This window comes from Hyla sarda, chromosome 1 (genome assembly GCF_029499605.1).
Source record: "Hyla sarda isolate aHylSar1 chromosome 1, aHylSar1.hap1, whole genome shotgun sequence".
Classification (NCBI taxonomy): Eukaryota; Metazoa; Chordata; class Amphibia; order Anura; family Hylidae; genus Hyla; species Hyla sarda.
The window spans coordinates 62,136,874-62,152,678 of record NC_079189.1 but is presented as its reverse complement, the minus strand read 5'-3'; the positions used below and the strand labels follow the sequence as shown (position 1 = coordinate 62,152,678).

Genomic DNA, 15,805 nt, shown 5'->3' with positions numbered 1-15,805 from the left:
TAGTTGTGAACCAAATTATTTAAGAAATTTCGTTGAGCCCGCAAACCAAACTTTTTCTGAAAATTCTGCAAGCCCGCTGAACCAAACTTTTGATAAATTTTCTCAACTATATCCATGAATGCTGGATATCAGGTTGTCATAAGTAGTAAACTCTTCAAATGCCAAACAAAATAGTAAATGATCCATGTTGTTTTGTTTTTTTCCTTAAATTGTTGTGTTCTAATAGGTACAGAGGCTGCAGCTGAGTGAAAATTGTGCCTGTAGTGGCCAAAAGGGGAAAAAAAGTATTTCATTCCAGTTATATAAATGAATGACCACCTAATAAAGAGGGTCTCAGCAGTGCACCCTCCTCAATGGCATGTGTTTGATCTAAGAGGGCACATCGAGAAGAACTGCTTTTATTAGACAATCCTAAATGTGTGTGGCCAATAGGTTATTTACCTCCCTGCAACCCCGGGCCCATGTTTTTATAGGAATACAACCTAGTTGTTGGCTCCTTGGCTGATGCATAATTTGCTGTCCAGGAGGATGAAGAGAGCGTTGTTTGTCCTACCGGTGGCAAAATAAAAACATTGCTCTTGCCCCCTTGCAGGGACCTTTTTGGCCTGGAGGGAAAGGGAAGGTTTGTGAGGGTCCCTCACATTTCTGAAAGGGCCATGTGTGCTTTGTTTGAAATTCTTGAACTTTTTTTTGCACCTGGATGTTGGATACACTGCCTTGGAACCCCCCCCCCCCCCCATAAAATGTAAGAGTCAAGCAAAACTATGGACACCAAGGTAAAATTGGGACTCTAATTTAAAAGTATCCCAGACAGAGTACAATGCTTAATTAAGCCCACATTTTAACTGTTTATTAATTTACTCAAGCTAACAATAAGTTCCTTATCTTTAACAATTATGCCATGGTCAGTTTGCTGGCTTCATGTCTGCATTGGTACCAGGCACTGTAACCTGTTATGGGAGAAATTCATACCATGAATAAAATCTGCTACCCACCTAAATCCCATTAGCCCCTGTTTGTGGGAAAAGGGGAGGCCATAATTTCTGAACCGCCCATGGTACCCTAATTCACCCCTACACTTTTTCTGCTAATTTTCTTTAAATGAATACTGACTTTCTTTTCCATAGCCCTGTTTTAGAAGCACTTGCTCTGTCTTTGTTTATTGGTTCCCTTGACCCGTGCTATTTGATTATTTTCCCATTTCCTTGTTTCCGATATCATGATGGCTGCTTGGAATCTTGTTGCTATTGTTAAGTTCCTAGAAATAAGCACTTTCAATCTATTTGAAGATTGAAAATATAATGCTTTAAGAGACATAAGATACATAACAATAACACATTCCAGTAGACAAACAACAAGTCTAAAATGCTGTAAATCAAATGATTGTCACAATGTAAAGTATACTATACATAGATAATATTGTAGCGTGGTTGTATATCACAGTCTAATACAGTAGGGAGTAAAAAGAATGCTAAGTATCTCATAAATTCTTTCCATCCGGTTGTTATTTCATCTCATGCATTCATTCATGTAATTTACATTTTACAAGAGCTGTAATAATTCCATATAGTTCTCTAAAATAGCAGTGACATTGATAGTTTGCAATTACTTGAGCACTCCATCACATCAAAAGCCACAAGTTTATTATGGTAAATATAATTGAAGTAACGTGTTTAAATAGATAATGGTGCAGATTTATTCTTACTGTCTTAAACTTAAAGCTAGATTGGGCTGGCGATAGGAGAGCAAAAATTCATTATAGTTGCGCCTGCTGTATGGTAGATATAAGGAATACAGGCCTGGACTGGCCATATGGCACATTGAACATCTGCCCGGTCAACGGGGCCATCAGCTCGTCCTTCAGCTTGCCCTGACTCCAGATATTTATATATATTCACCTGGTTGCACTGAAGGGGCTTTTTCTGGGACAGTTCCCAGGCCCCAAGCAAATTCTGCCGGAGCAGAGACTCTTTGCCACTTTAAGAGCAGCAGCAGCTGCTGGGAGCAGAGATGTCATGCACAGGCATGTCTGTTTTATGGTCCCCGGCGCCAGTAGCTAGGTGGACTGCCTTACATGCCCACAGTGTGGCACTGTGCCAAATTGCCTGAAGAGAAATGTGATGTCAGAAAACTTTTGCAGGTCTCCTTCGCAGGTTCGGGGTCCATTCTGGGAAGGGGAAGTGAGGTTTTATAGGCATGGAGCAGATGGGAGCAATTACACTGATTGGGCCAGGCACCAATTAGTGGTGCACTGGCCCTTTAAATCTTAGAGAGCCGGAGCGCTCCCGCCCTAGAGAGCGGACCGCGCGCGCCAGGACGTGACAGCCGGGGAACGGGACAGGTAAGTAAATTGGGATGCGACCCACGAGCGGGCGCGTCCCGCTATGTGAATCGCATCCCCGCCGGCAGTGACAGTGTAGCGCTCCCGGTCAGCGGGTCTGACCGGGGCGCTGCAGAGAGGAGAACGCCGCGAGCGCTCCGGGGAGGAGCAGGGACCCAGAGCGCTTGGTGTAACAATACCTCCCCTCCCCCTTAGGTCTCCCCCTCTTTTTATCTGCTTGTCCCTTCATACGAGACGAGGCCAGTGGGAGCGACTCTTGAGACTCCTTCAAGATAACGGAGAAGTCCTGGGTTACTTCTTCTATGGCAGGAACTCCAGAAGAAGTGGGACTAGGGAGGGGGGGGCAGAGGGTGAAGTTTGCCACGGGGCAGAGTGGTACCAGGAAGGGGACTATGAGGAGGTAAGATCTCTGCTTGCTTTTTCTCAGAAAAGTCCTGGAAAGCCTTGGGAGGGACTGGTAAGGGTGGAACCTCAGTAGTTAGACAAGTGGGGGCAGTTGTGACAAGAAGGACCCCAATTTTTTATCTCCCCGGTGGTGCAGTCAAGGGTGGGAGAATGATGTTGGAGCCATGCAGTTGTGCAGAACTAAAAATTCAATTTTTTTGTGATGCAGTCCAATGCTCATAAGCAGGGGTTCTGTGCGGTAGAAATATAGAGCGGCTTGACGAGACGGGTTACTGGGATGCTGAACCTATTAACAAAAGAGGCCAAAATAAAATTTCCTGCAGAACCAGAGTCCAAGAAGGCCACAGCTGAGAAGGAGGAGTTGGCAGAAGGAGAAATCTGCACAGGCACAGTAAGACGTGGAGAAGCAGAATTCACAGAAAGGGACGCCACCCCCACGTGAACAGGGTGCGTGCGTGCGTTTCCCAGACGCAGAGGATGAATAGGGCAGTCCACTAGGAAATGTTTGGTACTAGCGCAGTACAGGCATAATTTTTTATCTCTGCGACGAGACCTCTCTTCATGGGTCAGGCGAGACCGATCCACTTGCATAGCCTCCTCGGCGGGAGGCACAGGGGTAGGTTGCAAAGAATTCTGGGAGAGAGGTGCCCAGAGATCAAGGTCCTTTTCCTGTCGGAGCTCCTGGTGTCTTTCAGAAAAACGCATGTCGATGCGGGTGGCCAAATTTCTCGTGCGGCCAGTACATCTTTGATGTTGCTGGATAAGCCTTTCTTGAAGGTCACGCAGAGAGCCTCATTGTTCCAGGCTAGCTCAGAGGTGAGGGTACGAAACTGGATGGCGTATTCGCCTACGGAAGAACTTCCTTGGACTAGGTTCAGCAAAGCAGTCTCGGCAGAGGAGGCCCGGGCTGGCTCCTCAAAGACACTATGGACTTCAGCAAAGAAGGCCTGGACAGTGGCTGTGGCAGGATCATTGCGGTCCCAGAGCGGTGTGGCCCATGACAAGGCCTTTCCAAACAGAAGACTAACTACGAAAGCCACCTTAGACCGTTCTGTGGGAAATTGGTCCGACAACATCTCCAAGTGTAGGGAACATTGAGACAGGAAACCACGGCAGAGTTTATAGTCTCCATCAAATTTGTCCGGCAGGGACAAGAGGAGGCTAGGAGCGGCCACTCGCTGCGGAGGAGGTGCAGGAGCTGGCGGAGGAGATGGTAGCTGCTTTAGAGGAAGAAGCTGCTGTAGCATGGTGGACAACTGTGACAGCTGTTGTCCTTGTTGGGCGACCACGGTGGCGAGGTCAGAGAGACTTGGCAGTGGCACCTCAGCGGGATCTATGGCCGGATCTACTGTCAGGATCCGGATACTGTCAGGATGCTGGTGGTGGATCCTCTGTGTCAGTGGGGTGATGACGTGGGCCGTACCAGGGGAACGGAGTCTAAGGGGTTACTGGTTTTCACCAGAGCCTGCTGCAAAGCGGGATGGACTTGCAGCGGCAGGTAACCCCCAGGTCGTTCCACCCGATAACGACTCAACCCACACTGACGGCTGAGACAGGCGCGGTACAAGGGATTAGGCAAGAGCAAGGTCGGACGTAGCAGAAGGTCAGGGCAGGCAGCAAGGATCGTAGTCAGGAACAACGGCAGAAGGTCTGGAACACTGGCTTGGGACACACAAGGAAACGCTTTCACTGGCACAAGTCAACAAGATCTGGCCTTGCTAGGAAGGGGAAGTGAGGTTTTATAGGCATGGAGCAGATGGGAGCAATTACACTGATTGGGCCAGGCACCAATTAGTGGTGCACTGGCCCTTTAAATCTTAGAGAGCCAGCGCACGCGCACCCTAGAGAGCAGAGCCGCGCGCGCCAGGACGTGACAGCCGGGGAACGGGACAGGTAAGTAGATTGGGATGTGACCCGCGAGCGGGCGCGTCCCACTATGCGAATCGCATCCCCGCCGGCAGTGACAGTGCAGCGTTCCAGGTCAGCGGGTCTGACCAGGGCGCTGCAGAGAGGAGAACACCGCAAGCGCTCTGGGGAGGAGCAGGGACCCGGATCGCTCGGCGTAACAGCAGTGATTGCCTCAAAAGGTTGTGCAACAAATATTAACCCCTTAAGGACACAGCTCATTTTGTACTTGAGGAGACATAACTCGCCTTCTAGGAGACATGACTATTTTATTATTCCATAGACAGAGCCATGAGAGAGCTTGCTTTTTGGGCAACCAATTGTACCTTGTAATGACACCATTCATTTTACTGTAAAATGTACAGCGCAAAAAAACCAAAAACTATTTGTAATGGGTATTTGAAAAGAAAACCGCAATGTTGCAAATTTGGGGGCGGGGGGGGGGGGGGTTGTGCATGGTAAAAAGGACATGTTATCTCTATTCTGTGGGTCAATACGATTAAAATGATACCCATCTTTACATATCTGTCTATGCTATATTCAACTGCTAGTATTATAGCAGTCTATGCTTCTTTAAAAACTAAGATTTGACTTTGAGAGATTACTTACAAATACCATACTGTATTGCTTATGAAGAGTCTAGTTAAGGAATTAGGGAAACCAAAACAAGTTAGGAATCATATGGTTAAACAAAACCAAGACCATAAATAAAGAATGTGTAATAAAATTAAATCTGAACATAGCACAAGAACGAGAGCTGGAACATGGAAGCATAGGAAATGAATTCCTGAGATGTCAGGGTAGAAAAAAGCTGCCACTAAAGGATGCCAGGCAACACATCACCACCCCAGAGAAATTGTGTACCCAATTTAAGTATAGGCCCAAACAGTTGATGGTTTTAAGAAAAGCTTAGGTGTAGACTGAGAAAAGACTGATTCATGGCCGAAGTTTTTGCTTTCTTTAGATAAATAGGAAGAAACAGAGTTCTAAACCTCTTTCTCCTTCCACTGATTGGCCCAGGCCGGTACCCTATATTGTCTTATATTGTAAGGTTATAAAAAGTACATGTTAAAAATCTACAACATTTAAAGGAAATCTTTCATCAGTGTCACCTGCACTAACCTGTGTGTACAAACAGGTAGTGCAGAGGACTCTGATGATAACCGTACTTACCTGGTCCTTCTTCATGCTCCAGTTCTCCAGCTATCTTCCTCCATCGTTTTCATTGGTTGTCGACTTGGAGCAGGACATCATATACTGTACAGTATAGAAATTGTTACAATACCTTTCACACTCATCTATTTTCTCACAATATGTCCTACAAATCTTTTCTTAAACTATAGAAAAGCTATGAGCAAAAATATAACCTTACAATAGCTAATAATATATATATATAGAGAATGAACAGTAAAGGAAATCAAGATTTAGATTTAATAGATTTATTTTTAACTAAAAGGTCAAAAGTATTACTGCAAATGTCAGCAAAAATTGAAATCCATGCAAGTCCACAATGCGCGACAAGAAGATGAAGAGGTTTGGCAGTATGGTACATTATCTACTTTAAATTTGTGTCTATTGCTACATATTTAAATGGTTGCAAAGTTTAGATATGAAAGGTCAGTGTATGAAGTACATGTCCATTGTGTGTTGTATTGCACTACTTTTTTTTATTTTTTTATATTAAATGGCTTTTAGAACTCTTGGTTCTACAATCTCAGGCCACTAATTGCCTGAACCAGTAGAATCATTTTTTTTTATTTTTTTTTATCAAATAAATGGTAAACTAATGATCCAGATTTATCAATTTGCCTGAAAGCAAAAATACCCATAGGAACTATTTATATTAATTATTATTAATAATAGTAATAATTATTATTATTATTTATGTTGCACCAATAAATTCTGCAGTGCAGCCAAATATCGGACATTACTATATTAAACAAGTGCAATGAGGTCCCTGCTTGCAAAAGATTACAGTTTATGAGGGATGGGATATGAAAGGAAGGTGGAAGGTGCCTAATTTGTACAATGGTCCAGCTATGTTTAATATATAGGGTAGAATACATATGGTTGGTGAACTGGCCACTAGCCAATTGCTTAAAGGGTTACTCAGCCACTAGACATCTTATCCCCTATCCAAAGGATAGAGGATAAGATGTCTGATTGTGGGGATCTGGCTGCTGGGACCCCCGTAATCTCCGCTCAGTCACCCGGGGTTCTGAACATTATGCAGCAGTGGTCATGACGTCACTCCGTGCCCCATCATGATGTTATATCACACCCCCTCCATTCATGTCTATGGGTATGGGAGGTATGGGGGGGGGGTACGGCATCAATCAGACATCTTATCCCTTATCCTTTGGATACCCCTTTAAGGTCTAAAGTGCAAAGAGCATGGGGGATACTGCCAAGTAATGTGAAGGGACATATCAATAAAAAGGGAGACGAAACAAGGAAATGTAATATAATACAATCACTTAGTACATTAAGACAATTACAAGCATATTTACATGTGAACAGATATGTACTAGGGACAAATCAAAAGTTTTATTGGTTGGAGTTGGTGTTCAGACACCAACTGATCATAAGAACAAGTCAGGAGAAGTGCTCTCATAGAAAAGTCTAAGGTGGCTATGGGAATATGGGTGAATTATTATGAAAGTATTAATGTCTTAATATTTCATTGTATACCATTGTTAAAGGGTAACTGACAGCCGCACTAAACCCAGTTCACAGGGTAATGGCTCTGATATGTCTGCCCACAGAGTGTCCACTTGAGCAAAGGGTCCTCCATGAATATTCATAAGGTGGGCATGCATTTCAGAACATAGGGAGGGATGCTGGGTATGGCGGTGTGAGGTGCAGAACTGCGCTCCATGCATTTTTACATCGGCCCCTCCCCTCAGCTGTCTGGAGATTTCCAAGTCCAGAAGGTGGAGCTGTGTAGGACGCAGTTCTACACCTCCCTCTTTCCGTACACAGTTCCCTCCTCGCCCCTCCCTCAGGATGAGGACATAGATTTTCACAGCCCCGCTCCTGGACGTAGATTTTCACAGCTGGGAAAAGCTACTACCAGGGAGCTGTGGAAGTGGGGCTGTGAGAATACCTCTCCTTCCAAGGGAGGTGCACACACCCCCTGGATGTAGATTTAAACAATAGCTCAGTGACACAATCACAAGTAGAGATTTTTACAGCCCAGCTCCTGGACGTACATCAATATCTCCATCTAGGAGCGGGGCTGTGAAAATCTACATTCCTCCTCTCCTCCTGAGGGAAGGGCGAGGGAGGTGCATAACTGCATCCTGCACAGCTCCGCCTTCCCTCTCCCCTCGCTCAATTGCGCAAACCTGACTATAAACATATTAGGAATGGAAGCTAATAATGGGTCTATCTCCAGAACCAAATCAGTTATACCTTTAGTGTGGGTAAACCAGCTGTCAGTTTTGCTTTAATCATATGTGTGTAATGTGTGTAGTAGATACATGGACTGAAGGTGGAACCAACCAAGCTTGGAGACACTGGGGGACAACTCTTCACATCAAAAATTTCGCATTTACATAATTTATTTAAAGTGTTTTACATGAGACTGATCCAAGGTTTACACTAGTCACACCAGTTTTGCCAAAGTGGGCATGGCTATGTAAATTTCATGTTTTACATGATATTTTCAAAAGGGTGAGAGTCCATTTTACATAAAAAAATTTCACACCAGCTTTTTGCTAGTGTAGAAATCACAGAAATGTTTATTTTTTCTTTATTTTTTTTTAATTTTTTTTTTTTTTGGGGGGGGGGGAGGAAAAGGTGTTATTTAATCAGTTATTGGAATATTGAAAAATAAATAATTATTATTAAAACATTTTACTGAAATACTGAAAAATAAATAATTATTATTAAAAATTTTGTAAAAAATAAAAAAATTTGGGGTCACTGTACCTGACTCACATTTAAGCCTTAGAAAAGTTTTATTTATACAATTATCGCTTGTGATTATTTATACAGTTATCGCACTAGTAATCATGGAATATTGCGTGAGATGCTTTGGCCAGAATATTCCAGGATGTAAAATTTGGCACCAAACTCTGCAATTTTGGCACAAAAAGAAATCCAATATGGCAGAAAAAAAATATGCGCCACATTTGGAAATTTTGGTCTGGAAAGCTTTAGTATTTGTGTGAACAGTTGTCGATTAAAAATGTAGAAAAAAAATGGAAATAATCCGGGTACGCTCCTAGTGAAGCCTGTCAGGGATATGCAGAGAAAACTTAGGGTGTAAATGTTTGTCCTTACCAAATGGTGTTGGCTAAGAGCTCAGTACAGTAGCATGTGGAGAGAAGTCGTCCGTTGAGCAGCCTCAGGATGGAACTGGTGTGAGGATTCCCTTGTCTGGTGTGGTAAGTGAGCAGAAAATACAAAAATGATCCTGTATCTTGGCGCATCAATCGGACTCAGGTATAGGTTTAGGTAGATTTATTAATAAAAGCGCGCTTCGACCCTGGACTAGGGTCTTCATACAGTTATGATCATAACCTGATGAAGACCCTAGTCCAGGGTGAAAATGCCTTGTTTTTTATTAATAAATCTACCTGAACTCATACCTGGGTCCGATTGATGCGCTAACATACAGGATCATTTTTGCATTTTCTGCTCAGTTGTCGATTTAGGATGATTAACATAGATGTGCTGTTGTCAGGAAACTGCTTGCCTGGGTGACAAACACCTCCGTTGAGCATCAGGATGTTTCTCTAAAGGATGAAAGACATGCTTGTTTCAGACTCCTATTTACTAACAGCATATCCATAATTACTAAATATGGATTAAGGTACCCGTAGCTCCTGTCATATACGGGTAAACTTCTCACCATAACCCTTCCAAAAAGATCCTACACATGATAGTTTATCCAGAACCATTGGAGAACTGTACCAGATAGGTAAAACTCAGTTACCTTATGCAAAGCAGGGGACATCAACCTGGGAACTTCCAAGCCCCCCGTATTTTTTCTGCCCTGTTGATCTCATTTGCGCTTACTGAGCACTCATGTGACCAGCGCCTATGAATATTCAAATTCACCTGGAGGGCCTGCTTCCAGTGGGCAATTTTCCAAAGAAAAAAGCGGACCTTCAGAAGGACACTGCTCTGGGCTGCAGGTACGTATTTTAGCATCAATCTCCTGCATCAATCTCCTGTTCACACGCACTATAACCCAGTGTATTGGGTTTAGTGTGGGTGAACAGGATGACCGTTTTCCTTCAAGTTCCTGTCTTTGTCTTGTATTAAAAACACATTCTCCTGAAGTGATTTATTTTATAATCCTAAATTTGCCTGAATGTTTGTCAAATTTGTACATCAATTATTATTATTATTATTTTTTTTTTTAAGGCTACGGCAGGCAGAACCAAAAAGATATAACGACAGGTTTACAGAGTATTGACACACAGGTACGGATTCAGATATGCAGAATACAGGTAAGTGGAGTCAGGACAGAATACAGTTTTAAGATTCAGGTGCAGGTTCAAATAAAGTGAAGCAGAAGAACTAACACACAAGGGAAGTGGCAAAACAAGAAAAGGAATGTGTCAGACCAATACTAAGGTGAAGTACAAAACACAAGCAAAAATACAAGTTCAGGTACAAACAAGATAAAGCCTAAGTACTAACACACAAGACAAGAGGCAAAGCAAAAAAAAAAAGCAATGGGTCAAACCTATACCCAGGTGTAGTATGAATCATAAGCAAAACAGAGGAAAGGTCAGGATACGATCCAGAGTAAAAATATACAAGACTAAAATAGTAACAAGTGCAGACAAAACTCGAGAAAGACAGGACTAGGCTAAAATCAAGGTAAGCAAGTCATAACTGCAAATTCATAGACAAGCCAGAATCCAGAGGGGGAAACTAAATACTAAATACCCGCCTCAGCTGCTGATTGGTTCAGTGCCTGTAACTCCTCACTGACCAGAGAGGAACATACACAGACTGACCAAGTGTGATGGTTACATATCCATGTTCAGATTAGAGGCAGTGTTATTCAACTTAGAAGAAGTGGGTGTGTAAGTGTCACCCCACATGGACATAAAAAGTTTTGGAACATACTTTACATTCATTGTATATATATAAAAATAAAAACTATTTACACAATACATACACTGGGATAAAAGTGTCTGAAACTCTTGTAATACAATCACAAACCATAAGAATATTTTATATTTTAAATTACATAAAAAAATAAAACAGTGTCCAGATTTGACTTTGATATTTCTGCATGTGGGTTTGTATCACCATAAAATTGACTTCGTCGGGGGTCAGATTTCTTTTGTTACATCTACGGTTATAGTTATGGCCCTGTCTTTAGTATTGGTTTTGTTTTGACACTCTTCATAAAAAAAACGTAGAGTGTGAGAGCTTTTAAAAACACTAAAATTATCCCCTTGATAATAACATGGAGGGAAATTCTTTCAGTCTGAACCATTTACTTTTTATCACCTTTTATTACTATTATTTGTATTACAATTTATGATAATGATATACCGCTCTACAGCACTGCTCAGTTTGACACTCCGGCTTTGGCAGATGTTTTTATTTAGTTTCCTGCTGATTTTTTTGTGATCAGCTAATAGAAAGTACACAACAGACTCTTCAGATTAAAGCCACGATGGGACTGAGAATTGAATGTTTTGGAGGACAGGCTGTGATATTGTGTCTAGTGAGCACAAAGTCACCTCTCTTTAATGCCATATCATTTCTTGATTTCATTCCAGATGAAAAAAAATAGGCCGGAAATTAGGCCAAACTATTGAGTGGGGGAAAACAAATGGGCCTAACTACTAAGTGGCGGCACACAGAGTGGGCATTAATATTGAGTGGGGGCACGAAGGAAGACCTATCTATTGTGTGGAGACAAATAGAGACACTATTATTTTTTGGGAACACCTTTATTGCGTGGGGCAAAACAAGGGAAGAACTATTAGGTGAGTTCACATAGTATTTTGGTCAGTTTTTGGCCAGTATTTTAGCTAAAACCAAAGATGGGTCTAAAACACAGAAAAATGTGAACATCCTACAATTATAGTTTTCTTTTTACTGTCAGTTGCACTCTTGGTTTTGACTAAAATTACCACATGGGAACCCATCGTTTCCCTTGGATTAGATTGCTCAAGTGTCAGGCATTTCAAGGAAGTATAAACATTAATTGGTGTTCATGTAAAGCTAGAAGCACCAACACTGCCACCAGCTGATTGCCCCGTGGAAATGGGCCCTTCTCCCTTCTGCCCCCTTCTCATATGTAAAATAAATCGTTTATGTAAAAATAAAATAAAAGTAATATATATATATATATATCAACTCTGTTGGTCCTAGGGGTCTAGGGCAGTAAAGTGGTAAGTGATAACAATAGTGATAATAATATGGAAGGCTGCAAGACCCTTCCTCTTGCTGGATTGCTATATTGTGAGGCAACTTACTCAGATGTGCACACCAATTGGAGCATAATTATTTGTTTGTATCTTTTGTATGCTGTGCCTATTATGGCCTCATGTTAACCCCCCAGCAAGCAGCTTTTGATGTATTTTTGCTATAGCTACTTGCTCTATTATACTTGCCTTATTATACTGCTAATAATTGGACATGTTTATCTTCCGCCTATCTTGATATTTAAATATATATATATATATATATATATATATATATATATATATTGGTATTGCACTACTTGACAGGTCCATATACTATGATAACTATATGTTTTCTTGATGAACTCACAATGTAGTTGGAGAAACACGTCGAGACAAGCACCAGACAATGAATGGTAAACTGGGACTGAGAATAGGGTCTAATCTTTGACCACCTTTTGCTGCGCTAAGTGACTACAGTGAGAGATAACCATGGCACTTGGAACAACTCTCATTTTGGGCTAGAAGGATTTATGTTGAAACAACTTTGAAGTATTTTAAGTGGTTTCCTCTAAAGAGGGTTTTTGTTTTGTGGCTATATCCTTATTTTTTTTTATTGGCTATTTTAACATATACATGTAAAAGTTAAGTTTCAGTAAGGCTTCATCCACACCAGGTTTTTACAATACAGTTCCCGTATACATTTTTAATTTGAAAACCATACGGAACCGTATTAAAAACCGTATGCATTGACTCCCCATTGAAGACTGTATGCCAAATGATGCATCCGGTTGTGTACTTTTTGCATCTTGTATGGTTTTGTCTGTTTTTCCACCGTACCCAAAACCATAGCCAACCACGGTTTTTTGTCCGGGTGAAAAACCGTATTGAAATCGTATACGGTTTCTTTCACATGAGAGTCAATGAGAACCATAGAGGACCATATGTGCGTAAGGTTTCAACCGGTTTGCACTATACTGTTTTTGAGTTTGCACATGCACAGTGCACACCGAATGGAATGAAAAGTTAAAAACATACTTTTTTTTAAACGGATCAGTCGGGCATAGTTTTTCAAACCGTATACGGGTTAAAATTTGTACACACGTTTTGATACAGTTTAGTCCGGTTTTGAGGAATCCGTTTTTCATCAAAAACCTGATACAGGAACTGTATTGCAAAAATGTGGTGTGATTGTAGCCTAACATTTGTTTTTTGACTTCTTGCCTCCTTGTTGTTTGGTCCTATACATGTTGACTAACCTTAACCCCTTAAGGACTCAGCCCATTTTGGCCTTAAGGACTCAGACAATTTAATTTTTACGTTTTCATTTTTTCCTCCTCGCCTTCTAAAAATCATAACTCTTTTATATTTTCATCCACAGACTAGTATGAGGGCTTGTTTTTTGCGTGACCAGTTGTCCATTGTAATGACATCACTCATTATATCATAAAATGTATGGCGCAACCAAAAAACACTATTTTTGTGGGGAAATTAAAACGAAAAACGCAATTTTGCTAATTTTGGAAGGTTTTGTTTTCACGCCGTACAATTTATGGTAAAAATGACATGTGTTATTTATTCTTAGGGTCAATACGATTAAAATGATACCCATTATTATCTACTTTTATATTATTGTTGCGCTTAAAAAAAATCACAAACTTTTTAACCAAATTAGTATGTTTATAATCCCTTTATTTTGATGACCTCTAACTTTTTTATTTTTCCGTATAAGTGGCGGTATGGGGGCTCATTTTTTGCGCCATGATCTGTACTTTTTTTTGATACCACATTTGCATATAAAAAACTTTTAATACACTTTTTATAATTTTTTTTTAATAAAATGTATTAAAAAAGTAGGAATTTTGGACTTTTTTTATTTTTTTTCGTTCACGCCGTTCACCATACGGGATCATTAACATTTTATTTTAATAGTTCGGACATTTACGCACGCGGCAATACCAAATATGTATATAAAAAATGTTTTTTACGCTTTTTGGGGGTAAAATAGGAAAAAACGGACGTTTTACTTTTTTATTGGGGGAGGGTATTTTTCACTTTTTTTTTACTTTTACTTTTAAATTTTTTTGCATTTTTTTTACACTTGAATAGTCCCCATAGGGGACTATTCATAGCAATACCATGATTGCTAATACTGATCTGGTCTATGTATAGGACATAGAACAGATCAGTATTATCGGTCATCTCCTGCTCTAGTCTGCTCGATCACAGACCAGAGCAGGAGACGCCGGGAGCCACACGGAGGAAGGTGAGGGGACCTCCGTGCGGCGTTATGAATGATCGGATCCCCGCAGCAGCGCTGCGGGCGATCCGATCGTTCATTTAAATCGCGAACTCCCGCAGATGCCGGGATCTGTATTGATCCCGGCACCTGAGGGGTTAATGGCGGACGCCCGCGAGATCGCGGGCGTCGGCCATTGCCGGCGGGTCCCTGGCTGCGATCAGCAGCCGGGATCAGCCGCGCATGACACGGGCATCGCTCCGATGCCCGCGGTTATGCTTAGGACGTAAATGTACGTCCTGGTGCGTTAAGTACCACCTCACCAGGACGTACATTTACGTCCTGCGTCCTTAAGGGGTTAATCCCGTAAATGTACGTCCTGGTTTGGCGAGACTTCGCACAACAGGACAAACATTTACGTCCTGTGTATGGGAACGGTGCTCGCGTCATACACGGCAGGACCCGCCGGTAATGGCATCTGCGATCACGGCATTTGCGGCAGTGCGGTACTTTGAATGGATAATTGGATCGCCCGCAGCGCTGCTGCTGACATCCGATCATCCGGCATGGCGGCCGGAGGTCCCCTCACTTGGCTCCGGCTGTCTCCCGGGGTCTTCTGCTCTGGTCTGAGATCGAGCAGAACAGAGCAGAAGATCACCGATAATACTGATCAGTGCTATGTCCTACACATAGCACTGAACAGTATTAGCAATCAAATGATTGCTATAGATAGTCCCCTATGGGGACATAAAAAGTGTAAAAAAAAAAAGTAGAAAAATGTAAAAATAAAAAGTAAAAAAAAAAGTGAAAATCCCCTTCCCCAACAAAAATAAAAATTGTCAGTTTTTCCCATTTTACCCTCAAAAAGCTTAATTTTTTTTATAAACATATTTGGTATCACCGTGTGTGTAAATGTCCGAACTATCAAAACATAATGTTAATGATCCCATACAGTGAATGGTGTAAACGTAAAAAAATAAAAAAAAATCCAAAAATGCAGCTTTTTTGTCACATTTTATTCAAACAAAAATGTATAAAAAAGTATGTAAAAGTTTTATACATGCAAATGTGATATTGATAAAAAGTACAGATGATGGCGCAAAAAATGAGCCCTCATACTGCCCTATATACGGAAAAATGAAAAAGTTATAGGTGGTCAAATTAGGGCGATTTTAGATTACTGATTTTGTACAAAAAGCTTTCGATTTTTTTAAGTGGTACAAAAATATTAAAGTATCTAGCCATGGGTATTATTTTAATCGTATTGACCCACAGAATAAAAAGCACATGTAATTTTTACCGTAAATTGTACAGTATGAAAACGAAACTCTCCAAAATGTGCAAGATTGTCGTTTTCATTAAAATTTCCTACCTAAAAAAAATTTTTTTGGGTTCGCCGTACATTTTATGGTAAAATGAGAGGTTTCATTACAAAGTAAAATTGGTCATGCAAAAAAACAAGCCCTTATATGGGTCTGTAGATGAAAATATAAAAGAGTTATGGACTTTAGAAGGCGAGGAAAAAAAAAC

The 15,805-nt window shown here is 41.3% G+C and overlaps 1 long non-coding RNA gene across 1 annotated transcript in view; it reads left to right on the top strand.

Moving 5' to 3' along the window:
• LOC130301106 (uncharacterized) overlaps nucleotides 1-10,114 on the top strand; it is a 69,703-nt gene extending 59,589 nt beyond the window's left edge. Inside the window, exon 3 of the long non-coding RNA XR_008851808.1 lies at nucleotides 10,028-10,114. This is a non-coding gene — a long non-coding RNA (uncharacterized LOC130301106). The remainder of the gene's footprint in view (nucleotides 1-10,027) is intronic.
• Nucleotides 10,115-15,805: the final 5,691 nt, after the last annotated feature.